Raw genomic sequence first — 13645 nt, 5'->3', positions numbered from 1 at the left:
ACACACAGTGCTCATCACTAAACACCAGACCCATGATCACCAAACTCAGTGCACACCTTCCCCAGAAGGCACTCCAAGTCCCAAGACCTCAGAGAAGTGTCTGGGGCTAAGGTGCACTGTCTTCTTCAGGTAGGAATAAAGGCAAGGGGTAGATTGGGGGATTTGCTATGAACCTGGCATTTAAAGAGTGAGCTATGCAGATTTCACCCCGAAGCTCCCCACTCCCCCACAAACCTGCCCAGAATAGTAACCCCAGATGAGGAGACACCATGCTGCCTCAGCTGTCCATTCAGAACGTGCAGAGCCCTCCCACATGTCCCGTGAGGCCTGGTTTGCCATTGGTCAGAAAGCCCATCTCCCCCAAACACTTGGCCATTATCCATCACCACTGGAGCCAGGAGCTTTCTCATTATCTAGTCAGCTTTGTTTGGGAATGTGATGGGTCCCCTCTTCAAGATTTTACTTAATTTTTTTAAATTTATCTCACCACCATCCTTTTAAAGAATTAAACAGGGGGCGCCTGGGTGGCTCAGTCGTTAAGCATCTGCCTGCAGCTCAGGTCATGATCCCAGGGTCCGGGATCGACCCCGCATCAGGCTCCCTGCTCAGCAGAGAGTCTGCTTCTCCCTCTCCCTTTACCTGCCACTCCCCCTGCTTGTGTGCAAGCTCTCTCTCGTTCTGTCAAACAAATAAAATTTTAAAAAATAAATAATTAAACAGGGATAGTTTAACTCCCCAAATCTTAGCACTTAACCCTCTACCCAGCTGAGTGACACCACAGAACAGTTAGACAAGTAAAAACATGTAAAAAAACAGTCAGTCAGCTGGCTTTTTGGGGAGCTACCATTGTTGTCCTGTCTGACTTCCATCACGTCACACGGACACCACCAAGAGGACCCTTCCAGGGGCATGAAGAGCAGGTGGCATATGTGGTTCCATCACTAGTTCATGCCACCACCACTGAGTCAACACCCAGCTGAAACCAATGATGGTCCAAAGAGTGGGGCACAGCCATTGGCTAATTCCATGTCTATCCCCCAAAATAATTTGTCAGAATACATGTAAACCCCAGTAAGATTTCTCATCCCTTACAAAAACTCTACTTTCAAGTAAAACTTCATGGCGTCATTTCTTTCTCTTTTCTACAGCCTTCCCAGAATTGATATGGTCATTTTTCCATCCCAGATTGGCATCTGTGGGGCCATCTCAAAATATCATCCATGGAACTGCTTACTGACCCTTTGTGCCAGTGAACAAAGAGGTGCAGCAACATGAAACCCTTGAATGGGGAAGTAAGAGGCCCACAATGAAGGAATGAGCAGCAAATTCTCTACTGCTCCAGAACCACTGGGATCCTGGCATCCTATGATGTTCCTTTTTCCTTTAAGACTCTCAAATTTTACAAGATGTAATTTAGCAGTAATTTCCTGCAAAGGCTGCAGATCAAACTCGGGCAGATGCCCACAGACACATGAGCCAGGTGAATAGCGGCCCACTGGACTAAGGAGCAGGAATTTGAGGTTGGACCTTGCCCTCCACACCCTCACTGTGGGGGACCATTTGTCCTTCTTTGTGCAGCTGGACACTTTTCTCCCATATAGGGCTCAGTTCTGACCTGAGACCAATTCAGTGAATTCTTCCTCACAAACTCAAAAGTAATTCCCATGTCCAGGGGTGGGGACTTTGCCCAAACAGAAGTGCATGTCCAGTTTCTTCACAATGCTTCCTTGGATTGGCCCGTATAAACTACGTAATCTGTTGAGGTGGTTTTTTTGTTTGTTTGTTTGCTTTGGCTGCCAGGAAGATCAGAGCTCACTCTAACATCAAGACACAACTGTGTCACCACCGTTAAGAAAGCATTTCCATTGTAACTGAAACATCTGCACTCCAGGCCTTTACCAAAATGTTCAACCTTGAGCAGCCAGCAACTAAACTCCAGATGACTAGCTTGCTGACGGTGATCTTTTGGCCCACTGAGGAGTTCCAGTCTGTGAGGTGCTCTACATTATTTTCTTTACTCTTCCCACCAGCCTTATAGGGTAGGCCCTGCAGTCCCCATTTTCCTTTTGAGGAAATTGAGACTCAGAAATGTAGCTTTAAAAGGGGCATGTCAACCACACACTCCAGGAGGAATTCCAGGTCCTATCCTAACATCCAATAGAACTCAAGAGTGCTACACCCAGAGCCTCTCACCTTCAACCTGGGAGAGTCCCTCCAACAAGTGGACAGCAACGTGGCTGGAGACTAACACCCAACCTACCCCATGACTTAAGGGGGACTTTCAGATGGCAAAGGAGAACATGGACAAGACATGAAGGATCTGGAAACTGGCTGTGTCCCTCTGGGAGAAAGAAAGAAGGAGTCTTGGTCATTTAATTCACCCTCTTGGGTGAAAGGTATAGAGGACTTGGTTTCAGTTCAACATACAGAGAACTTTCTAGCACTTTGAGATTTCCACCTGCCCCAGAGATGAGAGGTCCCTGCAGCACGAACTTTGAGCACAGACTCTGGCCTTGTAATAAATCGTTGCCAGCAACACATAAATGCCTTTGCAGGTGAGTCCAGCTGGCTGCCTTGCATGTGTCACTCTCTGCAAGCAAATGATCACTGGACAGACACAGCTCCTGTCCCCTGAGTAGTAATAAATGCATTATCTCCAAGGTACTTGGAAGGCCAACTAGAGAGGAAAGCAACTGACCACAATGATCCTGGATAGAAACCCCATCCACTGGCCCCACCCAGAGGCCCAACTGCCCTCAGTGCCAGCAGCCAGCAGGCAGGGGGGCTCACATGTGTTTTCTAACATTGGGGCTCAGGGTGGTGCCCAGGGTGGTGTCTGCAGTGGGTGTGAATGGGGAGGATGGTTACTGGCTGGGCAGGAAGGTAGACCAGGTGTCTCTAATGCCCTCACCTCACAGGTGACAGAATCCAGAGCAAGCGTGGGAGGGGACACAGCTAAGCAGCCCCCAGAAATTCATGGTGCCACCCTCATGCCTGCTTTTCCCATCTGCAGATGCCACAGTCCCTGCCCCACAAGTTTCTTCCTTCTGTGCACCACACACTAGCATGCGGAGTCAATCCCATGGCATTTAGTTCTGTGCAGAGGAAGTCAACTTTCTTTCTATTGTTCGATTGATTATTGTTTACTTTTCTTGGAGATCAGCACCCCTTGGAATCACTCCTGTGATCTTCTAATAGGTCAGGCAGACAGCTGATTCATGTTGGAAATACGAGGACCCTTTAATGAAGAGGACTCCTAGGAAAGTTGATTTCATGGTTGTACGCCAACATTCCCCATCTGGCTTCTGAAGCTACCCAGCAGCACTGCTCCAGCCACAGTATTCTGTAGACATTTTTAAGGACTATATATCAAGACTAATCAAAACGCCCTGGAAAAGCCAAGACTCCGCAGCATGACATCACCCATCCCGGACATACCCTTGCCCACACACAGCACTGCGTACCCAGAAGCAGGTGAAAAGCCCAGCAGGGAGGTGGCATGAACCCAGATGCCCCCAGGCTGAGGGCCTCTCTAACACCCAGCCCAAGAGGAGGTGGTCACTGCCCTGGCCACCACCTAGAGGCAGCAGGAGTGAATGGGCTGAACCAGGAAGGGAAGCTTTAGAGACTGTACATCGTAAGAATGAAACTCAGCAAACACCAGAACCTGAGGTCTGTACTAACAGCATCTTCCAGGAAAGACCTTGTGGGAACCTCTACCCCGACTCCTCCTCAAGGCAGCAAAACCCCCTTCACTCAGAGAAGGACCAGCCCTCTGCCATAGAGCCACTCTGTGATGTGGGGCACTGCAGAAAGGAGAGGAGCCTGGGGCCAGAGTCTAAGGCTGACCTGTAAGTTCTCTTCGTCCAAAACAAAGACAAGCATGCACGAACAGGACCTGGGATACCATAGGAGAGAATGGAATACTGGGTAAATAATGTTTGCATGAATGATTCAGGCTTCTTTTTAATGAAAGACAGAATCTTATTTTTAGAACCGAAACTGACATGAACCTCCCACGTGAGTCAAAGGGGGGTGATTTCTCCCACAGTTTGGCAGCAAGTGAACTCCCTGACATCAACTGAAGTCCTGTCCCATGCAACCCAAGAGGTCAGCCAGATCCAGCGCCCAGCTGCGATGGAGCAAAGGAGAGTGCCGTGCCAACCTGCGGCTGCTTCAGTCAGACCTGTGTTCCAGCAGCATCCAGGCGAGAGCAGCTAACACCAGTCCTGGACATCCCTGCCCAGGCCTCTCCCCTGTTGAAGAGCCTATGGAGTGGGTGTTCTTGTCCCTGCATAAAAACCTATTTTTAAGGGGTACCTGGGTGGCTCAGTTGGTTAAGCGTCTGCCTTCAGCTCAGGTCATGATCCTGGGGTCCTGGGATCGAGTCCCGCATCGGGCTCCTGGCTCAGCAGGGAGCCTGCTGCTCCCTCTCCCTCTGCCTGCCGCTCCCCCTGCTTGTGCTCTCTTTCTCTCCCTCTCTGTCAAATAAATAAAACCTTAAAAATAACTTATTTTTAAGTCATGTGTACACTCGGAAGGCAGAAACACAAAACAGAACACTTGTTCCTCCTCCTCCAGGAGATTTCTCTCTGTGGATCCAATTCCTCTGTAAATAATGCAAGGGCAGTGGATTCACAGAAGACCAACAGATCTGTAAGACTCCAAGGGCAGGAAACCCAGAGCACACAAAATATGGGCCTGGCGTCAGTTACAGTGACAGCACTGAACCAAATCTAAGACCAGCCAGGGCCAGGTAGCCACTTCCTGGCCCGGTCCCCACAGTCAAGCCCCTGACCCAGGACACTGGCTGTGCAGCCAGGAGGTCCGCTGCTGCTCATCCAAACTGACATGGAGCTCCTGGCTATCAAAGGATTCTGATGAGACCACGGGCATAAGGTTGCAATTAAAAATGAACAAGATGGGGACGCCTGGGTGGACAATCAGTCGAACATCTGACTCTTGGTTTTGGCTCAGGTTGTGATCTCAAGGCCCTGATCTCAGGGTTGTGAGATCAAGCCCCATGTCAGGTCCCGTGCTCAGCAGAGTCTGCTGGAGATTCTCTCTCCCTCTGCCCTTCCTGCTTGTGCATGTGCACCTGCTCTCTCCCTCTCTCGCTCTCAAATAAATTTAAAAAAATAATAATAAACAAATAAAGTACCTGCTCATGGTTCCTCAGCTCCAGGAGGTGGACCTCATCACACCTTCGATTCGGGACCCTCCCTGCTCCTGCCCCTCTGCTCCCCACAGACCCCCAGAGAGGCCCCCCTGGCACCAGGTAACACAGACCCCACCTCTTTCAGCTCAGCTAAGGCTCTAATGCCATCCTGAGGAAGCCAGTCCCAAGGAAACCAGTCCCAAGCATGGCGTCAGCATTCCCCATGGAAAACGCCTCTGAAATCCCAAACCCCTCCACGGAATCTCCTGAAGACAATGCAGGTGGGCCCCAAGCAAGCTCAGTCTCATGGTTGATTCAGACAGACCCTTCCGTCTGGACTCCTCTACACACAGACCCACCACTCATGGATAAGCTGCCCCGTGGACAAGCTGCTGTTCTCCCACATGTCGGGGGAGAAGGAGAATGAGAGAGGAGGGTTAAGGGAGAGGGAGGTGGGGGAGGGGAGGGGAGGGGAAGGGAGGAGGCCCACACAGCAAGGAGAGGTAGGCAAGCAGTGTAAGCACAGACTTTGGCCATGGGCAGACCCGGATCAGGTCCCAACTCTGCTGCTGTGTTTCCTCATCTGTACAAATTAATTTATTGTGAAAATAAAAAAAGAAAATGTCCATAGTTTTTAAGATTGCTATAAACATTAGTTACTATTATTGTGTGGATTTTAAAGTGTATTTCTACAACTTACCCTTAACTAAGTAGCTGGGTTGGTTTGACTCTGTGCTTGTTTTAAGAGATTTAATCTTTTCGGGACACCTGGATGGTACAGTCGGTTTCAGCACCCAACACTTGGTTTGGACTCAGGTCCCAGCGATCTCAGGCTCATGAGATGGAGTCCTGCGTCCGCTCAGCATGGGGTCTGCTTCAGATTCTCTCTTCCTCTGCCCCTACCAGTCATGTGCATGCGCACGCACACACACACTCTCTCTCTCTCAAATAACTAAATCTTTTAAAAAGAGAGAGATTTAATTCTTTCTCTTAATTCTAGCCTGATGGCATGGGGGGCTGATTCAAGCCAAAACTGAAAGCCTAAATCTCTGAAGTGCTTCCATCTCTGGTCCAGAGGGGATGTGAGCCTTGAACAAAGGCTGAAGGTTGGGATTTCCCTCCACTGCCTGCCCTTAATCCAGGAGCTCCAACAGGCCAGCTCCACTGAGAGGGCTGAGAGCCAGGTGATTCTAGGATCACCTTCCACTCACAGGTCTTCCTCCTCTGGAACCCTCCATGTCCCCAAGGCCTTCGGTGTTGCAGCCAGACCCCACTGTACCAAATACTCCAAGTGAATGCAGTTCTTGTTGGGGAACTGTTGATGAAAACCTGACACAGGGGCGCCTGGGTGGCTCAGTTGGTTAAGCGACTGCCTTTGGCTCAGGTCATGATCCTGGAGTCCCGGGATCGAGTCCCGCATCGGTCTCCCTGCTCAGCAGGGAGTCTGCTTCTCCCTCTGACCCTCCTCCCTCTCATGCTCTCTGTCTCTCATTCTCTCTCTCTCTCAAATAAATAAATAAAAAAATAAAATAATTAAAAAAAAAAAAACAAAAACCTGACACAGCATCTCTTAATATGGGCTCTTTCTGAGCTTGAAATGAAGCCCGTCCGTCCCTCAGTTTAACAAACACCTCCTCTCCCAGCAGGAAATAAAATCCAGATAATTCACAATCCTGCTGCAGAGTAAGAAAAGTCAGATTGAGCCAGAGAACTCTGCCCACCCCCACACTGAGCCCTCAGGACACAAAAATCAGAATCTGCCTCAACAATAAAAGTTGAGTAGAACAGGGCACCTGGGTGGCTCAGTCGGTTAAGCGACTGCCTTCGGCTCAGGTCATGATCCCGGAGTCCCAGGAGCGAGTCCCACATCGGGCTCCCTGCTCGGCGGGGAGTCTGCTTCTCCCTCTGATCCTACCCCCTCTCGTGCTCTCTCACTTTCTCTCTCTCAAATAAATAAAATCTTAAAAAAAAAATTTATAAAAAAAAAAAAGTTGAGTAGAACAAAAAGAGCTATGGGGGGGGGTGGATATAAATCAATATAATAGCTCTTCATTCCAGAGCAACTGAAACCAGGAGATAACAGGAAAGCCTGGTGAACAGAGGTTACCCCTGAATTTGGCAGGGGTGAACTTAGGACCGACAAGATGCAGAACAATAAAATCCAGCGAGGTCAGGGAAACCAGGCTTCTTGAGGGTAGGGACTACATCTGCTGCCTTTGGTGTCCAAATGCCCAGCCGAGCCCAGAATGCAGCCCAGAATGCAGTTCACATGGGTGTTTCAAAGATAATTCCAGTTTTCTTTTCCTTGTTTTTATTCTCTTCCAAAGAACGTATGATGGGATGAAACTGTGGTCCTTCCCTTGGCCCTGCTTATCCATCCACATGCTCTGTTCTGGCTCTGTGGGAAGCTACTTGATCAGGAGCACTTTGGACCATCCACCCCTACAGAACCAGTGTTAGCATTCCAAGACCTGAGCAAGCCTCAGCATCAGGCCAATCACGTAAAAGAAGCTAACAGGGCTGAGTTGCTTTTCCCGCATTTTCTATGGATGAAAACCTCATCAGTGTGTTCTCTTGGTGAGGCACCAATCGCCCACCCCACCACCACCCCGGCCTCACGACGGTCCACCTGGCCAACCCTCTCTGAAATAACTCCTACAGGACGGTCACCTTCAGTCCCCCGCTAACGCTGCATTCTTGGACTTAAAGCTGTATGTTTGATCACCTTTAACCAAGGTACCCTATTCAGCCTGGTCCCTCATCCGTAGATGCTGAGGCCCAAGGACACAGCCTTCCAGCCTTAGCCTTTATCTTTAGTGTGTTGCCCTGGAGAGTGTCTGAGCAGCAAACTGCCATCCAATGGGTTCCAGAGACAAGGTTCAGCATGGGCGCCCAGAGGGCATCTCCACTGAGGTTTACAGGCACCAAAAACAAGTAGGTGGGTCTGAACCAAGGGAGCCTGTTAAAGCACAGCTGCCGGAAAAGGCCCTGAAGGCAAGGGGAGGAGCCCTGTCCACAATCCTGCACAGAGAGAAACAGGTCCTTCCCCTCCCTCAGGCCAGTCCAGAGCGGGTTCTCCACCCTCTCAACACATCAGTACAAGACAAGAAAAAGGCAATTCTGGAATCCTATGAAGGGGTCTCAACTTCCATAGGCAGAAGGCTCCCAGACAAGGGGCAGGAAGCAACCAGAGCATAATCAAAGACACCAGGCCCAGGAGGAGGAAGAGGACACCTTCTCCTGCTTCGCTCATTAATCTTCGTGACAAATAAGGATTTCCTTACTGTCTTTACTCGTATTCACATGAGGAACCTCATGCTGAGATCAGTCAATAGATCAGAGCAGCCTGGGTCCCAAGGCCAGGTTAGCTCAAACCCAGACTCCTAATGCCACCCTCAGGTCCAGCAGGGCAGAGGTCACTGAGGGTTGAGGGGCTGGCTCCCCCAGAACCACCCATGAGAGTAGGTCTAGTTCTGAGAGAAGATTTTCTCTCACAGTTTCTTTGTTCTTCATTAACCCATTTAAAAAGAAAAGTTATACATTCTACATTAAAAACTAATTTTTAGGGGTGCCTGGGTGGCTCAGTCGGTTAAGCGGCTGCCTTCGGCTCAGGTCATGATCCCAAGGTCCTGGGATTGAGTCCTGAGGCTGGCTTCCTGCTCGGCGGGAAGCCTGCTTCTCCCTCTCCCACTCCCCCTGCTTATGTTTCCTCTCTCGCTGTGTCTCTCTCTCAAATAAATAAAATATTTTTTAAAAAACTAATTTTTATTGTTCTCATTACACAGTGTTTTCTTAAAATAAAGAAGCAGGGGCGCCTGGCTGGCTGAGTTGGTAGAACATTGCAGCTCTTAATTTCAGGGTCGTGAGTTCAAACCCCACGCTGAGGGTAGAGTTTACTTAAAATAAATAAAGAATTTTAATAAATAAATAACTAAAATAAGGAGAAGTAAAAAGAAAAAACAAAATGCACCCCCAAGTCCTGCTCATATACAGATATCTAAAACACCATGAATGTATATAATCTTTCTAGCCCAGAATTGGGTCAGATGTATTTTTTTGAGACCTGGCTTTTTCCCTCTTCAGAATTACATAATCCCACCATTCAGGCCAATAAATGGCCAAAGACGACTCCATTATGTAGGTATATCCATTTATTTACCCAATTCTCTCTTATTGAACATTCATTTCCAATGAAAATAATGACTATTCTATCATATGAAGGAAACCAAACAACTGCACAATACATTGTACAGAAAGGAGAAAAGTCTTGTTGACCTAGCACCTAACTAGAAATCATTTTAGGAATGTGGCCCAGCATGGGGGAATGCCTGGCCCTCCATGACATGCTCTGTCAGACCCTCACCACCAAGACCTCCCTTGCGACCCACACCAGATTCCAATCACCCCACATCCCCATGTTCTCCTCCCACTTCAGGAACATCAACAGAGAATGAATATGGGCCAACTAACCTGCTATGATCCTAGATCCCCAGAACTCCACAAGGGCTGGAAGTAAAGATGGACTCTACAAGGACATCTAAGCAGTGAGGATACGTTATAAAACTAAACTCTCCTTGCTGCTTTCTTTCCACTTACATATTTTAATTTGTTAATGTGTTAAAGAGCAAAAAACATAAAATTTACATAAAAATTTAACATTTTTAAGTATACAGTTAGTTCAGCAGTGTTAACTATATGCACATTGCTGTATAACAGATCTCCAGAACTTTTTTATCTTGCAAACATGAAACTCTGTCCCCATTAAACACTAACTCCCCAACCCCCTCCCTTAGCCCCCAGTGCCCACCCTCTACTTTCTGTCTCTATGAATATGACGACCCCAGCGACCTCATAATAAGTGGAATCATATAGTATTTGTCCTTTTGGAGCTAGCTTATCTCACTTAGTATAATGTCCTCAAGGTTCATCTGTGTTGTAGCAGATGTGAGAATCTCCTTCCTCTGTAAGGCTGAGTAATATTTCATTGTTTGTACTGACCACATTGTTTGCAGAGAATTATCAATTCATCCATCAATGGACACTTGGGCTGCATCCACTCTTTAGATATTGTGGATAATGCTGTTGTGAGTATGGGTGTATAATATCCTGCTTTCAGTTCTCAGGGCCTATACCCAGAAGTGGGTGTAAGTTGAGTTTTACACTGTGTGGTTCTGGTGATGTGTGAAACACTCAGAGTAACAAGTAAATGTTTTGACCTAGCCAGGGGACAAAATAAAGGTGTTTTTTTTTTTCTAATTGTTAGATGAAAGTGAACTGGTATTTACTGTGAACCAACTAAGAGCAGAACTTCAGCTTAACAAATGAGAATGGCGGACCTTGTTCACAGCATGCTTGGGAGGGGGCGTTTCATCCAATCCCCAGAGAGACCCTTTGATGCAGGTATGACCACCCACTTGCCTCGCTTTCATATGAGGAAACCTACCATATGCAGCAGTAGAGAGAACAGAGCTCTTTACACGAATTCATCAATCATCCTTTGAGAACAGAAATCGACAGGCCCAAACTGCGTCATCCCTGAAGGCAGAGCTGAAAATATCCGGCTTGCCCAAAAATGAATGGAAAGCTGTACCAAATGTCCTTAAGAGAAGTCAGCTGTCCTAACACTTGCACCCTTCCAAGGGGCAGACAATCACCACAGTCACTCAATTTGCATTACAAGAGAAATCTTGCCCACATTGTGTTCCTTCAGGGGTGAGTGGGTATTGATCAGTTAACTCGATGTTTGGTTCATCCATGTCAAGAAGGCTCACGGATCCTGGCACACAGTAGGCATTCCATAAATAGAAGCTCTGTTTATGGCTGGGCCTGGGAGTCAGGAGCCCTAGGTTCTAATTTTAAGTTCCCCCACCCTCACAAACTTGACTAAGTCAATAAATCTCAAAAATTCAGAAAGATTAAGGGGATCAGGGCATACATAATTATTCTTGTGGTTCCTTGAAGTCAGAATATTCGAATGGTTCTAGAAGTAACAACCTAAACAATTCTGATTAACATTTCAGGATATCTTCCAAATTATAAATCAGCAACACCTATTGCTATAGAAAAGCAAATGCCTCAGGCCTAAGAGAGAAAAGACCTGCCTGGAAAACTGGTCCCTGGCAGCTATTTGGGGAGGGGATTCTCCACACAGCCTTCTTTTGTAACATGGGAAATGTATGTTTCTGTGGACTATGGGCAACCTCCTAAATCTTTTAAAGCAAGTCAAAACTTTTTCCTGATCCCCAAGTAACAAGGGTTTTATTGCTTAGTTTATTGATTCTAACATTGATTCGGACCTCTCTTTCTAAGTGTGTCCCCAGAAATGCAGACTTGAAGGTCCAAACTTCAATCAGAAACTGCTTTTTCACATGTTTGCCCTCCAACTCAATCACATCTCAGTTGGAGAATCCCCATGCAAGACAAGACACTCTCAAGGCGCAGACAGACCCTTCTGAAATCATCGGCGTCCCTGCTGCCACTGCCCGGCTGAAACTCCACCATGTGGGGGAGCATGGTCACGAGAAAGGAGCCTGAAGGAAGCTCACAGACCAAAAACTGTTTGGATACGTTTCAACAGGGGCAAGACCCTCGACCTCAGATCTCCTGCACCCTGGTGCCAAGTGGATAAGCAAACAGGCCAACGGACACGTGTCTTCGGAGATTTCATGACCCCCGGTACAAGTCTTCCAAGTAGGGGAGACGGGCATATAGCCCTACATCCACCTTCCCTTTGCTTGAGAAGGGACCATGAAATCAACAGCGAGGACAGCAGCAAACAAAATCCAAGTGGGTGCAGCAACACCCAGGGCCTGTCTGCATTACGACACCCCCTCCGTCTCCCACAAATAAAATCAGCAATACGTTAAAGCTCCTGATTATTAATAGTCCATTTAGCACTTAAAAGCAGCACCGCTGATCCTCAAACAGACACCCTATACACTTGCTCTGGAGGCCCGAGGAAGAATGTGTTGAGTAATATACCATGAGAGTGAAGCTCTTCAATTACCACTGGCCTTAATAATTCATGAAGTGCATCTTCCGTTGTACCACCGACCCCACGGGTTACATGGAGCTGGAAGGCTCGCAGCAGGCAATTCAGGATCGATGATGTGATAAACACTGCCGGGAGCCCATGCCAAAACATAATGGAACCAGGCTCAAAATCCCATATGCGGACGGAAGTGGATTAACTAAATACCAAGCCAAAGACATAAAAAGCCTTCTTCATACTGAGTACACGTCCTTCAAAAACGAGTGTTTCCCTGATCCTTCCCAGCATCAGTGGACAGCAGAGGCTGGGAACTCAGGCTTTTCCACATCAAATGCTCCCAGGGAAAAGAGTGGTCTTCCTGGCTGCAGAGGAGCTGTCCCCCATGGCCAAACCCTCAGGCACAGAGAGCATTTGTGCAGACAAAGAAGGCACCCACGGGCACGGAGGGACCTGACAGGTGAAGTCCTTGCCACCAAAGCAGGACTGCAACTCGCAGCTAAAGACCTAGGGGTGGGAGAGGAGGACCCTGAGGTGGAAAAGGCTTCTTGGACAAAGCAGAATCTCTACGACTGATCATCCAGCATTAACTATTCACCAATGGCCTTTTCTTGACGTTTGACAGAGGAAAGACCAAAATGGGATGGAAACAAGGTGGATCAGAAGAACCAAAAGCACAACAAAATACAAGTCTGTTCATACAGCGTTTTGCAAACTGACCGTGATGCTTCGTAATCTGAAGTTTGGGGGAGGCAGGGCCAACATCCAGCTGGAACAAGCTGAGAGAACAACTGGGTGTAAAACCCTGGAAATACGACTGGATTACAACAAATATTTCTCCCAAACAGAGCTAACTACACAGTATCCACCTGCTCCTGGCAGCTCGAGCAGGAACACTGGACGTGCATTCCTGATGCCAACATCCGGGCATCCTTGTAGGCTCAGGCCACACCCCTTCTGCAAGCCCCAGGGTCTGAGACAGGTGAGCGCCATGGCTTCAGGAGACGAGGGCGTCCCAAAGCCCCACGGGGGACTCTGTAGGCCCAATCTCACCCACCTTCGTCTTATCCCCTAATTGAAATGATGGTGGGGTCTTTGTAAGATTCCTGTTTTTAAGTAAATGGCCTTTCTTATTTACAGGATCCAGTATATATTTTTAAAACCTGCCAATGGGTTTATACCTGCGTATTTATTACGGTGCTTAAGAGCTCAGGTTCAGACTGTGTCTGAAACACACACCATAGTAGTTCCTACATCAGAGGGCACTGTGAGGGTTAAATGAGACAAAGTGAACAAAGGGCACAGAGAAGTGCCAGGCACAGAGCAAGCTACTGATGGGAGTTAATTGTCACTGTGAGTATTATTAACCAAATCTCTGGAGATTGTTCCATCTCATTCTTTTTAACAACTACAACATTCTACGGTATGAACACTACACTTAACCAGTCTCTTGTTACAAAACATTAAATTGTTCCTAGTATTATAACAACAACAACAAA

This window comes from Mirounga leonina, unplaced genomic scaffold, assembly GCF_011800145.1.
Source record: "Mirounga leonina isolate KUSES-001 unplaced genomic scaffold, KU_Mleo_1.0 Mir_288, whole genome shotgun sequence".
Taxonomy (NCBI): Eukaryota; Metazoa; Chordata; class Mammalia; order Carnivora; family Phocidae; genus Mirounga; species Mirounga leonina.
The sequence above is the reverse complement of the archived record's forward strand: the minus strand, read 5'-3'. Positions refer to the sequence as shown.